Source organism: Propithecus coquereli, unplaced genomic scaffold (assembly GCF_000956105.1).
Source record: "Propithecus coquereli isolate 6110/MARCELLA unplaced genomic scaffold, Pcoq_1.0 Scaffold310, whole genome shotgun sequence".
NCBI classification, from domain to species: Eukaryota; Metazoa; Chordata; class Mammalia; order Primates; family Indriidae; genus Propithecus; species Propithecus coquereli.
In genome coordinates, this window is record NW_012148731.1 from 201,280 (window position 1) to 213,173 (window position 11,894).

The 11,894-nt window shown below is 54.7% G+C and overlaps 1 protein-coding gene across 1 annotated transcript in view; it reads right to left on the minus strand.

The window, feature by feature from the left end:
* SYNE3 (spectrin repeat containing, nuclear envelope family member 3) overlaps nucleotides 1-11,117 on the minus strand; it is an 80,793-nt gene extending 69,676 nt beyond the window's left edge. The window contains exon 1 of the mRNA XM_012650114.1: nucleotides 11,096-11,117. The gene's annotated coding sequence lies outside the window, so the exon portion shown is untranslated. The remainder of the gene's footprint in view (nucleotides 1-11,095) is intronic.
* Nucleotides 11,118-11,894: the final 777 nt, after the last annotated feature.

Sequence of the window (11,894 nt, forward strand, 5' to 3'; positions counted from 1 at the left end):
ACGACATTTTTAAGAACTGAAATTATTCGAAGAGTGACATGCTCAGATCTGTAATGCCCACTCTCCACTGCGGAGGGGGATTCTAAACAGGGATTGCAGACCCCGGCCCACTGCCTGATTCTACATCGCTCTCAAACCAAGAATGTTTTTCACATTTTTAAATAGTTGGGGGGAAAAAACTCAAAATAATAATAACGTTTCATGACACATGAAAATTATATGGAATTCAAATCCTGGAAGTGTCTATAAAGTAAGTTTTATTGGAACACAACCAACAACCATTCACGTCCACAGTGTCTGTGGCTGCTTTCAGGTATATGACAGAAAGCTAAATAAATTTACATATTTACTCTCCGGCCCATTACGGAAAAAGTTTGCCAATTTCTGTTCTAGAAGATGCAAAGGCCGGTGCTATTTATCAGCCCAAGGGCAGCACCGCCCCTGCGCCTGCCTGTCAGCACAGCATTCCTCCAGTTCTGGGAGCCTAGAAGATTCTCTCCTGCTCCGTTCAGCAAACAGTGATACAATTTGCTGATAACCCAGCTTTGCTCATAGGCAAAGCTTTCCAAATGCTGACGGTTGTGTCTCCACCAGGGTTTTCCCTCTGGAATTTCCCTTACGACGTGCGGGGGCCTTTGCCAGTAAGCTGCAGTCACCCCACACTGCCAGGGTGGTTGTGCTGAAACCCCTCTCCACCCTTCCAAGCCAACACCTGAACCGTTGCTGGATCCTGAGGTTGGGGGTCCACCCTGCAGGGCCTGGGATGTGAATCACTCCGTCGGTTAAAGGACAGTAGGAGCCGCACACCATCGCCCTCCAAAGAAAGGCTCACGGGCCCACTGTCCCGTGGTAACAGGCGGGAAGAGCTGGCCGGGACCAGGCAGGGTCTACACATCACATTCTGCTCCTGTCTCCCCTCTAGAGAATTTAAGACCTGGCGCTGGGGGCCCTTCTTGATTAGCAAAGTCTAGGCCGGGGAGCCAGCGGTGCTGGGTCCTGTCCTGGGGCTTCGGGCTCCTCACTGCCCTCCATGGCCTGGTTTGCCCGGGTACTCATGGGGATGCCAGGCCCCTGGGGACACCGAGGTCCTGCACGTTGCATGCACTGAGTCTATGCGGCAATGTCGCCTCTAGGAAAATAGCCCTGAGAGCTGGACAGGTGGCTTCTCAGGCTGTCCCTGTGGTCAGAGTAAGGTAGAGCAAGAAGGCAAGTGCATTGGAAGGGAAAGAATCCAGCTGCCCTGTCCCCAGGGGCTTGCTGAGGACGGCCAGGCGGGGACACCCTTTTGCTATGCACACGGCCGGTTCCAGACTGCTAACGGGCTCTACCAGTCCAGGTGGCCGGTGCCAACAGCCCGACGTTAGCGGGTGATCTCGTTAGGCAGCGCTCGGGCCTGTCAGAATGCTAGGCCCGGGAGGGTCTTAGAGTGATCTAGTTCCGTATTTTCACATGCTTTGGCTATTTTGTGCATCGCAGTCACGATTTCGGCCACATCTGCAGACACATCTGCACTATTATTTTTTCTAATCAATTTTCTTTAATTTGACCCATTTAAACTTAAATTTATTTTAAAAGAACACTTTGTATCTTTGCCTTAATTAGAAAAGCAGGGCCAGGATCAGTTGCCATATATAGAACATGGTAAGAAATAGAATAAACATAAACAATGTGTAACTCTGTCTGGATACTGTTGCTCCAGGACAGGCATCTGCTGGCTGCCGCTTGTTAGAGAGAGGGTAGGCAAGGGTTTGAGACTGTTAAAAACAGATTGGTATCCACTGGAATGCTGTCCTAGACAAAATCCAGGGATCCTCACCAATCCCCATGCATCAGAATCACCCGGGGAGCTTTTAAAATACAGACAAGCAGCCCCACTTCCAGAGGTTTCTAACTCATCTGGTCTAGGGTGGAGCCCAGGTGATGAAGAGGACATCATATGATTAGAAGGATTAAAAGAAAAAAATGATGGATAGGGAGTGATTGTCATTCTGTGCCCTAGGATGTGCCACCAAATTTATCCTGCTAGTTACTAGTAGCCCCTGGTCTGGGCTCTCAGAGGTCTGATCTGGTTTAAGCCCCTGCACTGTAGGGAGGAGGACCCTGAGGCTCAGGGCTGGGAATAAGACAAGAGGACCTAGTGTGGTGACATTGACTTTTTTCCTAAAGTTAATTCTATGAAAGAAAAAAGTCACATTGGCCATTTGGGGATGGTTGGTACCCCGGGCAGGCAACGAGTGGTCAAGGTATATGGTCAGCACCCTGTATACACTCTAAGGGGCACGGGCTTGGCTCGGCCAACTCCAGCCATCATGCTGCCCTGGACCGTCCAGGGCATGGGCGTCCGCCAGCAACACCTGAGCCAAGGACTGACTCACCAGCAGCTGTGCCCCATTCAGCTCACTGCGAGTGCTGGGGGAAGAGGCGGACAGAAGTGCAAGCTCCCTTCCAAGTGACCTACATAATGGCAAAGTTACCTCCCCAGCCAGGGAGCACCCAAGGAAAAGGGGGAGTGCTCAGAGAGGCCGGAAAGGGAATCATGGGAACGAGCATGACCAAGCACCTACCACGTGCTGGGAATTCCACATCCGTTTTCTCATCTGACCCTCACCTCGACTCCACAGGGAAGGCATGGCCCCATTTCACAGGTGAGTCAGGCCCATGGAAGTTACGTGACTTGCCAAGATCACACTGCAGGTGACAGAACCAGGACCCCAGCCCAGATCTGTGTAATTCCATCTCGGGCCCAGGAGCAGAGAGAAACTCCACCAACAGAGAAAGTCTAACTTGTCTTTTGCATAGGAAGATAGCTGGTATCAGTGACACTTTGCTCTGTTGGATAAACTAATAATATCATGACCCCATATCTGCAAGGGGTAGTTTGCAATTCACAACAGATGCTCATACGCACCCAGCAAAGTGAGGGGTGTAGCACCTGTTCCCCACTTTACAGGGAAGGAAGGTGAGGCCCAGAAGGACTGTGCCCTTGGGTGGAATTAAAGGGTCCTTCCTGGCCCCCCTCCCAGCCCCCTGAGCTCCTTCTCACCGAGTCACTGTCCCCTAGGACAGGACTGGGTTTAACACACCCATCTCATGCACCACGCTCCTCCCACAGGGCATGGACTTGTCTCTGGCATTTTCCCACCCGGTGTCCGTCTCCACCAGGGTCAGTAAGTTGAAGGAATGCCGTTGCCCAAGGCACGTAGGTTACAGGGCAGAAGCGCCCAGGTCCCAGCCACAAACACGTGCCTTTGGCTCCCAAACCAAAGTCAGCTCCAGCTAAGAGCTGCATGACGAACCGCATGGCTTCTTGTAGGGGACCAAAATAGGAACCTATGGGGCCATCCTCTCACCTCCAAGGAGCACATTAACAAGCAAGCACCGAGCCATGGAGCGCCTGGCTTGGAGCCCGGCCCCCGAGCATTCGGGTAGCTTTACCCAGAGCAAAGTGGGATAAGAGATTCCACAAGATGGAATTTAAAAAAAAAAAAATCATTTCTTAAAATTATTTCCGAGCAAAGTTGAGTTTGAAATCAGCAAACGGATAAAATGGACAAATTATATCAGGCAGCTCCCTGGCCGCCTAGTGCAGGGTAAACGGCAGAGTTTAACCTGGCAACCCCACCGGCTCACACCCAGCCTACGACTTCTGTGGTCACTAAGTTCCCAGCAGCTAGTGCACAAGTCACAGATGGGGTTCCCTGGGAGAAAAGGGTGTGGTCAGAGGAGTCGGGGTGGGGTGCTCCGGGGGAGGCCCTGGCTCTGGAAAACCTCTGGCATTCCTGGACCCACGTGACTCTGGTCACACTGAAAGGATGTCCTTTGAGGAATGGCCTGGCAATGGGAGAGTCACTGGGGTTTGCGGAGAAGGAACCAGAGGCCTGGTTAGGAGGCCGAGTGCCGGGCCCGACTCACCAGCGCCAGCCCCCTGCACTCCCAGCAGGAAAGGGCCTGCGGCAGCCCGGTGGCGACCTGCCTGAGCACCGGGATCCAGTGACCTGAGTTCAATTCCCAACCCCACTGCTAACAGAGGTGGCCGAGGACAGGTTACTTAACCGCTCCGTCAGATGGAGACGATGTTGGAGCCTCCCTCACTGAGTGGTTGCGAGGATAACGGGAAGAGGCAGAGAGCACTGAGGCATCCAGTGAGTGCCGGGTAGATACACGCTGTTATGATAGACCGCGTGTGGAATCCCAGACGGCACCCCGTCCACGCCCTCAGCACACGCTCCCTCATTCAGTGAATGCGCACAGGACTGAGCAGCTACGATGGCTGGGCTCGGCACAGACAGCAATCCTGCCCTTACGGGGTTTATGTTCTAGTTAAAGAGATGGACGATAAACTCAACTGCAAATAAATAACTCAGATAATCTCAGGTAGCAATGAAACAGGTGACAGGACAGAGCGCAGTGGCAGGGGGGGACATGCTGCTGTGTGGGCAGGACGGTCCTCTGAGGCTGACTGTGAGCTGAGGCCCATCGCGCAGAGGGAGGGCCCCGGGGAGGCTCTTTCCGGGCAGAGGGAAGAGCGAGAAGGCAGGCCTGAGGGAGAGGAAGCTTGGCGTACTCAGGATCCTGAGAGGACCCAGGTGTGAGTCCTGGGGAGGTCAGGAGACACTTTTAAGGTTCCAGGGCTGGCCCCCAAGAGAGCCCAGGATAACCACGTGTCCTCCAAGAAAACGGTCCCCTGAAGGGGGCCACGAAGGGAGATGATGCACACGGCACCTTTGCTCCCCAGCCTCGGGTCACGACTCTGGAGCTCACGTTTTTCCTGTGTCCTAGGTATGCTGGGATCTGCTCTACATGATCCATTTAAAGGAGTTGAGAGCGTCAGCTTCCCTAAAATTTGTAAGATCTTATTTTAAAGTGTAAAGCCTTTTACTAAATAATAACAATAACCCCCTCTTCCTGGGCTGGGAGTGGGACGTCAGGATGAAAAACCCTGCACCCCTCCTTCTAGGAGGTCACCGCCTAGTCAGACTCAAAAACTGTTGATTCGTATCAATGGCAAAGTTCCTATTTTGGTCCCCTACAAGAAGCCATGGGGTTTGTCATGCAGCTCTTAGCTGGAGCTGACTTTGGTCTGGGAGCCAAAGGCACATATTTGTGGCTGGGACCTGGGCACTTCTGCCCTGTAACCTACGTGCCTTGGGCAACGACATTCCTTGCTGGGAGGAGTGTGGTGCATGAGATGGGTGCGTTAAACACAGACCTGTCCTAGGGGACAGTGACTCGGTGAGAAGGAGCTCAGGGGGCTGGGAGCGGGGCCAGGAAGGACCCTTTAATCCTGCAGTGGGAACAGGAAAACAGAAGTCACCAATCCCATCTGAGGCGGCTGAGGAAGGCTTCCAGGAGGAGTGACATCTGGCCAGGTGTTGGCGGGGAGGCGCAGGGAGAAGGGCAACTGGGCAGAGGGAACAGCTGGAGTGCAAGTGTCCGGGTGAGAAAGATCGAGCGGGGTGGGGGCGTCACGGGACTGGGAGGTGGCCCAGGTTGTAGAAAGCTGGGCAGGCCTCAGACTTGCGACTTCATCCTCAGAGCAAGAAGGGTTAGCAGGGAGTCACGAGCTTCAGTGACCTGGCCCTCCTGGGGTGGATAGGCAGATTGCAGCGGCCAGACTCAGGTCCCCAAACACCTACTGGGAGGCTGTGGTCCTTGGATGAGAAAACATCTGGACTCGAAGGCACCTTAGAGACATCCTAATCTCAACCTCCCACTTTAGAGAGCAGGAAGCCGAGACCAGCCCAGGTGAAAGTCAAAGGCAGGTTCCTCCCATCGTTAAGGAAAAAGGCTACCCCAGTGAGTCAGCCGGCGTATTATTTCAACAAATGTCACTTGGGAGGGGCAGAGCCCTTTTCAGATCTCAAATAAAACTCTTGGCTTAAATTAGAGTCCAACCAGCCCCGGTGGCCCACCCTGTTCCATCCATGCCTTGGTGATGACCGCGTGTGCCTAACCCTGAAAACCAGCCTTCCATTTCCATCACGCAACCACCCTGGATACCAGTGAAACAGACTTTTAGGAAAAGTGGCTGGAGGGGAAGAGCACCTGCCTGGGAGTCCGGAGATACTGTCTCGACCCCTAGGCACCTGCAAGACTTGGGCCAGTCCTCTGCGTGTGGTGACGCAGTTTCCTCGTATGTAAAATTATAGGCTCAGAAGAGATCATCTCTTCAGCTCCACTGGTTCCATGAAGCTGTCACTTCTGAATACTTCTCGAACACCCACACACAATCTCCCTGGGCACAGACATCAGGGTTTGTTTCCTAGTCTCTGAAAGCTGCCTTACCTGTGCAAAGTTCTCTCTCGTTAGTCCTCGCTAAGCCCTGTCCTGCAGGGAGGTATCCCCAATCCCTTGACCAGATGGGAAACAGATGGATTCACGGTATAGCGACTGGCCCTACAACACAGAGTGAGGCTGGGACCTGGGCTTAGGTCTCCACTGCCCAGGTGAGCACCCATGCTGGGACACAGAGGCTGAGCATCAGGAAAGCCACCGCCCAAAGCCAGTAGTCCTGGGATGCCTGTCCTTTTGAGCCCTGGTGGCTGTGACAGACACCTCTGCAGAGGGAAGGCCAGCACACCTTTGATGATGGCAGAGAGAAGGTGACCAAGAGAAAAGTGTGTACCCAAAGCACCAAAACTGGGATGGATTTCCCCAACTCTCAGCACACCACCGCCCATGCAGCAGAGGGAGCAAGCTCCCTGGTGAGGGTGGAAGCAAGGCGGAGCTAGAGCCATCAGCCTTCGCATCCTCTGTGATCTGACAGCCGGGAGAACACCACCCAATTATCCTCAACAAGTATTTCCCCACAGCCCACCCAGGCTGGGCTGGGCTGCCCAGAGTTTTAACTTCTAAGGAGTAAAGAACGTGTTCAAAACGCAGCACATGAAAAACAAGTGTCTCATCTTTTCAGCTCTGCCTCTGGGTGAAACTCCTGCTCCATCCCTTGCCCACTGTGTGACTTCAGGCAAGGCATTTAACCTCTCTGAACTTGTTTCCCCAACTGAAAAATGAGAATAACCATACCTGTGGCGATAAATTGTTTTGAGGATCAAATGTGCCCTGCAAAAAGCAGGCTGAGTCAGAGTGGTTCTCTCCTAAGAGGACTTCTTGTAGGAAAGAAGATTGTAAGCACTGCTTCTTATATTTCCTTCGACAATGTCTCTGTTCATATCAGTTCTGCAAGTGTGCGGTCATATTGCACATTGTAGTTCTTCTCTGACTTTTTAGAGTTAAAATGATCAAATCATGTTAACGTACCACTCGTGTGTCTCCCTGCCTGCCCTGAGGAGGTGGCTTGTGGCCCAGGAGTCACACTGGTGTGTCGGGTGGTGTCCTCATGAGAGTCATACAGGTGTGGCAGCCCAGAGTCAACTGTCCACCTACGTTTGTGCCCAATGTTGACCTGGGCCAGGACACTTTCCTCGGTTGTAAAAACAAGCAGATTGGCCCAGGGGACCTGAGGTTCCTCCCAGCTCAGAGATGTCAGGATTTTATGATTCAGAAGCGTAAATCATTAGGCTAGGACTTTAGAAAGCCCTGTTGATAATCTGAGATCACAGAGTGTTAATGCCACCTTCTTGCTGTATAACTTGGGAAGAGGGAAATTATGTTTCCTAAATAAAGTGAAGTCATGTGTCATACACAGGATTTGTGTTTTATTTTTTAAATCCAACCAGATTAACATTTAAATCCGAAGAGGCTGCTCTTCTAAGAAAGCATTTGAAAATGTTCCATATTATCTCTTAATTTCATTTGTGCCATGTGAGATTTGAGATATATATATATACATAATGGAATATATATATGTGTCTTCTATTTGCAAATGATGAAGCATAAAAATATTTAGAAATAACACCTACGAGCCCACCACTGGCCTGAAGAAACAGAACATAATGGATCCCACTGAGATTACAGCAGGATCACTGCTTCCCCCTAAAGATAATCACCTTGATTTTGCATTATAATTCCCTTGCCTTTTTCTTTTTTAAACCTGCTTAAATTTGTGAACTAGAACCTATGCATAGAGGCATGTGTGAAGCATGCATGGACCCAACAACTGACTGCAAAGTGACCTCCTTTGTGACCACGGCCCACCTTCCCTGACTCCCCTGGTCCTCTTGCTCTCCCCACCCATGGTGACATTTGACTTTTATTTAAGGTAATCGCCTTCTTGCCTTTTGTCGTCATTTCACATCTTGGGCACGTATCACCGAACAACTCATTGTTAGTGTGCTTGTGTTTTGAGCTTTGTAACGCCCTCGGCAGCTCTCTGCCGAGACTCTGAAAGCGTCTCGCAGATGCTGGGATTCCCTGCCCCGCACCTGCGGCCTGAAGGTCCAGCAGGAGGATGAGTAATAACAACAATACGCTGTCACTCCTGTTTACGATGTGGTGTGCCCCACCACTAGGGGTGCTGAACATGGTCCCCAGTGACCTCACTGATCCTCTCAGCCACCCTGAAAGGGGGTATTTCACTGGTTTAGAGAGGACAAAATTGAGGCTTCAGCTCCCAGGACCTGTCTCCCCGTCTGCTTCCTGACTGCTCAGGCCCCAGGAGCATCACCACTAAGTCCTCAAGCAAAGATGCCTTTGCTTCCTCCAGGGTGCCTCTCTTGGTAGTCTAGTTGGGCTGCTTTTAGATGCTACAGGAAAAAAAAAAATGTTTAGAATCCATTTTTTTTTTCCCAGCAAGTGCCAATGACTTAATGAAGACAGGAATCCGGCCTGGTCAGTGCTGTTTTTTCAATGATTAACAAATAACATTGTCATTGGATCGTCTAAAGCTGTGTTGTGTAATGAAGATCATTAAGCCAAAAGCCCTGAGTTCAAATCCGGACTCCACTACATCTGGCCACCGGATGTCAGTCTCATCTGTAAATGGGCCAGCAATGGCAGCCTGGGCTACTGTCAGGATCACAGGCGGTCAGAGAAGGGAGACCCACAGACACATCTGAGTTCCTCCGTAGGCTCCTCTCTAACCTCTCTCCCTCCCGGGGCTGAGGACCAGCTTTCAGTGCTGGAAGGATCACCCACCATTTGACGGACATAGGGAAATCGAGAAAGAGAAGCGGCAGAGTGACGGAAACCCAGGTACCCCAACCAGGCCCCTTCACCTCAACATGTGACAACTGCTCGCATACCCTGTGTCTGGCACCATACAAAATGCTGTTCATAGAATAGCTCATTTAATGCTCATGACACCCCTACAACGCAAAGGCTGTGGTTTTCCCCTTTTCACGGGAAGGACATTGAAGCTCTGAAAGGTAAAGTGACTTTCCCAAGATCACACAGCTAGGAAAGGGCCAAGGTCATCCGACTTGGCCACCCCCACTCCTACCCTCTGGGCTCCCAGGGGCCCCACGGTGCTCTGGAGGTTATGCGGGACCTGCCCAGTCTGGCCTCCCAGGCAGCCAACCAGGACCCCCAGCGCCCCTGCCCCAGGAGTCTGCATCCGAGGCAAAGGGGCCTCGCCCAGGCAGGGCCAGGTCCACTGCGGAGAACAAGCAAATCTCTCAGGCTGGAGGGTGGTTCCCATGGAGACAGAAAGAGCTCAAACTCACCCTGAAGGGCACCTGTGGGGGGCCAGATGCCAGCCTGCACCCTAGGTGGAAACCTCGGCCTGGCTCCCGCCACTCCCCTCTGTGCCACCAGCAAATCCTCAGCCTCCGCCCCCCAGCAAGACGTGAGTTCCAGAAATAAGACTTCCCAGCCCACTCCCCGCTCAGCCGCCCCCAGAGGGGCCTCTCTGGCTGAAAACAACGCCCGGGGCCAGCAGGCTTGGCACAGCTGTGGCTGTCAGCCGGCCGAGTGTTGTCCTGCCTGAGGAATGTGCAGACCCACACGTGTTAGAGCATCCCGCTGGGGCACAGTGACAGGAAACTGAGCAAAACAGCTCGTTGGCACGGGACACCCCTGCTACCTCCCACCTCCTGACCCCTGTGAGCTGTTGGCTGCCGGGCAGTATAGGAGGCAAGGCTCGGCCCCTCAGGAGACCCAGGCTGTGCGGCTCTGGGCAAATCACTCCCCCACTCTGGGCCTGTTTCCACTTCTCTTGGAGGATGAAGGAGGCTGTCCCGCCAAACTCAGAAGAGCAGTGATTTTGTAACATGCTCCCATCATCTCCTCCTGCCCTCACTCATGGGGGGTGGAGCACGACCCCGAAACACATCAGGCTACGCCAAGAGCAGCTCTTGGCTGTAGAAAGCCCCTCCCTAACGCTAGGAGGAAGCGACCCCTTCAGAGATGAAAGAGACCAGGGGCCTGGGAGAGGGCCTAGAGCAGACCTGGGTCAGAGCTTCATGGCCAAAAGGGTAGAACAAAAATATTCCTTGTCACACCACCCGGATGGAGTCCCCTGGCTTCCAGGTTTGAAGCAGAGGGCAGCGGCGCTCTGTGGGACACTGCACCTGGGTTGACCAATGAGCCACGTCCACGGGTCTGCTGCCTGGGGTCAAGACCTCAAACGAAGCCAACATTCATCTGAGGCTTCCCCAGGCCTTGCAAGCGATCTTTGGCCTCACTACCCCTTCCTTTAGAGATGTGGGAATGAGGCTCAGAGAGGCTCAGCCGCCTGCCCAACGCTGCACAGCCCGAAGGTGTCTGAAGGAAACGTAGACGGCGGTGGACTTCCCCTCCTTACCGCCTGCGCCGCTCTCTCGGGCACCAGTGAGCGTGAGAGCGCGTGGTCTGCAGGAGGGGGTATTCCAGCTCCCGTTCCGGCCGAGGCCAGGCACACGCGTGGTGACAGGTCCCCTCGCCCCTAGGGGAGGCAAAGGGAAGACCGGAGGAGGCGCCCGGCCCCGCTGGGACGCGCTGCCCAGAGCTTTTAGGGCTTTTTCTTGCGGGCCGAGCCTCCAGGGTTCGAGAGGAAAGGCTCGGGATCTCGGAGCCAGCAGGGAACGGTTGGATTCAAACTAAAAATACCCGCCCGCCCGCAGCTGTCACGCCGGGGCCCCCGCCCTCGCGCCGGCTCGCCCCCCGGGTCCCCTTGACTTGCGGCGCCCGATCCCAGGGGATGTGTCCGCCGTGGGCCGGGGGCTGAGGCCCCGACCCTCCCGGCCCCAGCCCGGCCTGCCAGCCCCGCGCCACTTACCCGGCCCGGAGCGTGGAGGAGCGCGCGCCGCGGGCGGCTGGGGCCGAGCCTCCCTCCCTGCTCTCTGCGTCCCGGGCGGCTCCGGGGCGGGGCGGGGCGGGGCGGGGCCCGGACACCCGAGCGCCCCCGCCCCCGCTGGGACCTGCCGCGGGGGCCGCCCGCCCGGGGGCCCCGCCACCCGGCTGGGCGGGAGAGGGACGCGCCGGCTGCGCGCGCGCTCGGCGGAGGCCCGCGGGGACCTGGACGGAGGAAGAGCCTCACCGCCCCTGTCGCAGACCCGGCCGGCGTGGGGGGCTGTCCGCGCTGCCCTGGAGAGCCGCCCGGGCCCCCGCCTCCGCCCGGGCTCATGCTAGGGGATCGCGCAGAGCGGCCTGTCCCTGGGATGTCGGATGTGGAGAGGGAGTTCTGCGCGTCCAGACTTGGGGAAGGGGACTGGCACGTCTTACCCTCGCAGAGCCAACAGAGGCAGGGGCGCACCGCCAGGAGGCGCGAAATCCAAGAAGGAAGTGACCCCAATCGGCCAGGCTGATGGGGCGGCGGGGACTTCGTCAGTTCCCTCCCACCCCACAGTCTCGGGGCCACAAGGAATGTGAATCCCACCCCTAATGTGAACCTCCCACAAACCCGAGGCCCAAGAATGTGCCTCTCCTGCCCCCAACCACAGCTCAGCAGACACCTCTTCTCATCTGTTCACCAACCCCTGCTCCAGCGACTCCCTTTAACTTTGAATCAGAAGGTCCAAATCTTACCTGCCTCTGTGCCTTTGCACTTGCAGTTGGCCTGGGGTTTGCTCCACAGC